The 5456-nt window shown below is 43.5% G+C and overlaps 1 pseudogene across 1 annotated transcript; it reads left to right on the plus strand.

Annotated features, from left to right (window-relative positions):
* The first annotated feature begins 3827 nt into the window (after positions 1 to 3827).
* LOC307182077 (small ribosomal subunit protein uS8-like) lies at positions 3828 to 4237 on the plus strand (annotated as a pseudogene). The gene has a single exon. The product of its transcript is annotated as a small ribosomal subunit protein uS8-like (transcript).
* The last annotated feature ends 1219 nt before the right edge of the window (positions 4238 to 5456 follow it).

The raw sequence follows: 5456 nt of genomic DNA on the forward strand, positions 1-5456 counted from the left end.
TCTTTTTTTTGAAGAAAATGGTGCCGTTGGCATTCAATAGTTGCTTTTGTAGCATCCATCACCTCTCCCATTTCTAGGTGAACCACAGCCCCCCGCCCCCACCCCATTGCAGAGTATCCAGGTGGTTCAGGTGGGCTGAACCCAGCAAGAACTCTACGGCGAGGCTCTGACTGGCGTAAGCCAAACAGCCTGTGCCTCTTTCCGGCCATGTGATTGGTGGGGGGATGAAGCTCGTGCCCCAGGCATAAACCAATCAACGCCTGGCATTCTAATAGCTACTATGATTCGTTCAGGTTTATAGAACGAGAGACGCGAGGTGAGGCGCTTTCTCCTCCAGGTTAGGAAGGAGGTGGTACGTAACCCCAGTTGCTGGCAGCCATCCTGGAGTAGGAAACTGAAAGCACAGATAAACGGAGCTAAAGTTCTAATTCCACCGCGTCTGATGTCTTCCTCACTCCTCGACTTTTCAGGTACGTGGGTCCTAAATACTCTTTATTAAGTCACTTTGACTTGGAGTTTCTTTTAGTTTCATTCAAAATCGTGCCATCTGACAGATGATTTCTTACATTAGGCATATAAGCCTAAACATTTAAGTAGACCTTTAAAGAACAAATTTCACAAGAAACTAAAACAAGCAAACAGAAAACTCCACTGAATTATCCAAAGGGCTTCAAACGTCCAGAGAACATTTGCAAACAAATTTGGATCTCTGATTTATGTGAAAAAAAAATAAAAAGTAAAGTACGCCTAGACCTGGGATTCCTTTGTTTTACACGTGAAGATAATCAAGATTGAGGTTAATAGCTTGGGCCCAGATGCAACAGATGCTCAGTTAATTGGCCCTCGCTATACTGGGTTCACGTTTTAGCACACAATTGTCTTGGATTTTGTTGCTAAAAACACTCCTGTTTTTGCCAAACAACACTGTTCTGGAGGTTTGCCACCACAAACACAGAGAGCTTGCTGTGATGAAGATTTGTGCGTTTGGCGGGACCACGAGATTATAATAGTGTGAGAGGCAAGACAAACCTGTATGTCTTCAATTAGTCATACATTATCCAGCAGATTTAAAACAGCGGCTTCATTCTCATTAACTAGCAGCTAAGAGTGGAGATACTAGTGAAGCGATTTAAGACCTGAAAATGCACGGGGAGTTACGTTCTGTCTGAGTGTGTACACTTCCAAGGACATTCTCTCCATGTCCAACTTAATGTTCTACAGAGATCTTAGCCTCTAAGGACACAAGGCCAAAGCTAATTAGGAATCCGTTGAGATGTAGCCCAGTAAGGCTCGACTTTTACCAAATTGGGAAGATGGCAGTCAGGAGAAAGGTTAGCTCTCTAATCTGAGACAACCCATGATGCCTTCAGCTTCCCTGTTAGCTTAGTTGGCCCAAGAAGGCTCTGTGGGATAGCACAGTGAAAACGGCAGCTCTCCACTCTGCTCTTAGACCAAAATATTAAGAAAATAGAAATCTGCCTGGCAGTGGAAAAAAAACCAGATGGTTAGAAGATTTTACCTTCCATTTTTATTTCTTTTAATGTTAACTTCTGTGTCTGACACTTGGGCCATGGATAGGCTTCAGTCATATATTTATTCCCACAGGAATAAAATAAACCTGGATCTCGGCCCTGTTCTAGTAAAACTAAAGAGGGTGCAACTTGTGTCTGGTAACCAATGTGACTCCCTCTGAAAGCGGCGCCTGGGCTCTGAACACACGGTGCTACCAAAGCCAGTGTTGATGGGTTGTGTGGAACTTGGAACGTATCTTTTGATACGAACAAATGGGATTAGCCCAAAGGCCAGCCCACCTGGTTTGCTCATAATGGCTTCATAAGGGAACCGTCTGTTACAAAACCCAATCACGGTGTTAACGGTGCTTCTGGCGGGAAATGGTTCAGACCACACTTGGGTTGCCGTCCTTCTCTCTGGCAGCAGTGGGCTTGGGGTCCTCCTTGGCTGTTGCATAGGGACACAGAGTTGGTTGAACTCTGGAGAAGGTTGTTGATGGGTGGGAATAGGCAAGGACTCAAGTATGGAAGCAAATCGGTTTGAGGGGTTGTGAAAGAGAAGACGAGAGAGTGAGGGGATGAGAAGGTTGGAGGCTCCTAACAGCATAAGCCCTGAGGTCTCTGCTTATGGCTTGTCTGCTTTTCAAAAAATTCTTATCTTTGAGGACAGTATCAGGGTTGCAGATTTTTCCTAAGGTCACCTCATAGACAAAGGAAATGAGGGGGCATTAGTTACATTTAAAGAATTGGGGTTTCCAGGGAATCTTGATATGAGCCTGGGCTCTTCTAACACAGTTGTTACCAATCAGGGTTCTTGGCCTCCTTAATCAATAGAAATTGATCAGAGGCCAGACAAGAAATTCAGGCAAGGCTTTATTAGGGCCCCTGCTGCAGCAGAGGGGAGTGAGGACAAGCAACAAGTTCCCTTGCTGAGGGAGGCAGGCTGGTTCCCTATATGGGGTGAGGGTAGGGATGGGTCCAGGGGTCGGGCCGGAAGGGTGGCTTAGGTGTTTTGCCCACCACTTTGTGGGGTTGAGTGCAGGGGGCATGTGCAGTACCCTGCTTTTGCTCCCAACACCTTGTTTTTGCTCCCGGCTCCTCAGAAGTGGCAGTTGGGCTTTTTTTGGTCTTTTTGTATCTTTTGGCCAGAATTTGCCCCAACTGTGCACGCACACAGTTATTTTTAGTCCCTTATAGTTTACTTGTGTTTTGTAGCTTGAGGAGACATTTGTCCAGAGGCAAGCATTGCAGCACTGCAGCAAAGGGCCCCAGGCCTGTCTCACGATGAACTATAGAATTCTGATTTTATTGAACACCTCCTCAGAGTTTCGTGTATTGGACTTTTCAGCAGTTACGGCCATCAGAAAGAAAAGTCAAAATTGAATAGATGTCAGACTTTACCCCGACATGGACATCACTGTAACCAAGGCCTCATGATAATTTCATCTTATTCAAGGCAAAACAAGATTCAGCTGCTTGTGGAAATGTGAGCAGAGTTCAAATTTTATTTTTCTTTATTTGTCAATTTTAATTTAGTTCCATTTTTATGTCCGGAAGTACTCATTAATTTTTGCATAGAAAACACAACTACACATCTTTTAAATGGTTGGTCTGTGTGAACAAAAACCATGTACAGTGAAATATATAAACTTGGGAGAAAGTTTCATGTCCCCCAAATCGTCAGGATTCGTTGCCCCTACAAGAATGAAAGTACAGGCATTAATTTGGGGTCCACTTTATAGTTAGTTGTAATGTGATGAGTGGCTTTTGAGAGGAGCTGGAGAGTTTTCAGCATTCAAATGGTGATTGTAGGGCTTATTCATTGGAAAGCACTAAATGCGTCAGTTCCTGTTTCAAGATGACAAATGCAAATTTTAAATATACTTGTGGGGGTTTTTTAAGTTTGAATTTTTATTTTTTAACTTGATTGAAGTGTAGTTGATTTGCAATGTCATGTTAATTTCTGCTGTACAGCAAAGTGATTCAGTTATATATATACATATATATATGCACACATATTCTTTTTCATATTCTTTTCCATTATGGCTTATCACGGGATATTGAATATAGTTCCCTACGCTCTACAGTAGGACACTGTTGTTTACTTGTGGGGTTTTAACCTATGACTTAGTTTATGAAAGGGAAATATAGTTGTAAATGTATAATATTTATATATAACATATATTTGTATATAAAATTGTAATATTCATATTATAGGTATTATTTAAGCTGATAATAATCTCTGATTATTAAATTATTATTTCTTGCTATGACACTTGGTCCAGGTTATCGTTAATGAAAAAGTGTCGCTTTCCGCCATCTTTCCGTGTCACTGTCATGGTGCCCATGAAGGTCCTGGCGGATACTCTCAAGAGCATCAACGATGCTGAAAAGAGAGGCAAACCCCAGGTTCTCATTAGGCCATCCTCCGAAGTCATCATGCAGTTTCTAACTGTGATGGTGAAGCATATGGTTACGTTGGCGAGTTTGAAATCATTGATCACAGAGCTGGGAAAATTGTTGTGAACCTAACAGGCAGGCTAAGCTGGTGTGGAGTGATCAACCCCAGATTTGATGTGCAATTCAAAGATCTGGAAAAATGGTAGAATAACCCGCTCCCTTCACGTCAGTTTGATTTCACTGTACTGCCAACCTCAGCTGGCATCATGGACCTTGAAGCAATATGAAAACACACAGGAGGGAAAATCCTGGGATTCTTTTTCTAGGGATGTAATACATCTGTGCACTTAAAATGCCTCAGTGGACACACACACACACACACACACACACACACACAGACACACACAAAGTATAATGTGTAAGCTCTTTAGAATTGGGAACTCTACCTTCCATGTTCTTTGAATCTCCTTAAGACCCAACCTCTTGCTCTCCACCTTTTTATATAAATCAGAACCTGTTCTATATCCCGGCAGTGTAAGTACTCACTCGAGGTCTGGTTATCTTTCTTTACTCTGGTCTTATCACCTCCACCTGCTCAATATTCTAGTTGTTCTCTTCAAGTGTTGCCTCTTTGTCAATATCAACTGTTAATCCTCTTAATTCTTTCTGATTTTCCAGTGTAATCAGCTTTGCTCACTTTACCAGCTTTCTGTTATCACAGGCTTCCTGAAATCCCCCCATGCTCCAGTCTCCTTGCAGGGCAAGAAAAAATTGAACATAAACATTTGATAGCCATCATCTGAGCACACTTTGTATGTGTCAGGCAATAGGATAGGTTCTGGGGACAAGATACAGTCTCTGCCCTCAAAGAGTTAAAATCCAGGCAGATTAAGCAGCCTGGTAGACTCTTCCAGGAACTTCTGTCTCTCTGCTAGGAAGGGAAAGGGCTGTTGTGAATGAATAGTTTGGGTGCTACCCACCCTGCCATGTTTACCTATCAAGTGTGCCCCAGAGCATTGTATGGTGCTAAGTAAATATGCCATTCCCCAGTCTCACTTCACAGAGGACCAAGCAGACAGGCAGAGGTGGTGGCCATTTGATAAATAAATTCATTTCAAAATTTAAACACTCCAAGAACATTCCAACTTTCCTACCAAAAAGTCCCGTTCCTTTTTGACCACTGTGATGTGTGTCCATACTTACAGAAAGATTGCTTTGAACGTTATTTATTTATTTATTTATTTTTGCGGTACGCGGGCCTCTCACAGCTGTGGCCTCTCACAGCTGTGGCCTCTCCCGTTGCGGAGCACAGGCTCCGGACGTGCAGGCTCAGCGGCCATGGCTCACGGGCACAGCCGCTCCGCGGCATGTGGGATCTTCCCAGACCGGGGCAGGAACCCGCGTCCCCTGCATCGACAGGTGGACTCTCAACCACTGCGCCGCCAGGGAAGCCCTTGAACTTTATTTAATCGGCAAATCAGTCCACAGAAGTTTACTGAGCGGGGTTGTGATGCGCCAGGTTCTGGGGACACAGCAGAGAACAAA

The sequence above is a fragment of the Stenella coeruleoalba genome (genome assembly GCF_951394435.1).
Source record: "Stenella coeruleoalba genome assembly, chromosome: 2".
Classification (NCBI taxonomy): Eukaryota; Metazoa; Chordata; class Mammalia; order Artiodactyla; family Delphinidae; genus Stenella; species Stenella coeruleoalba.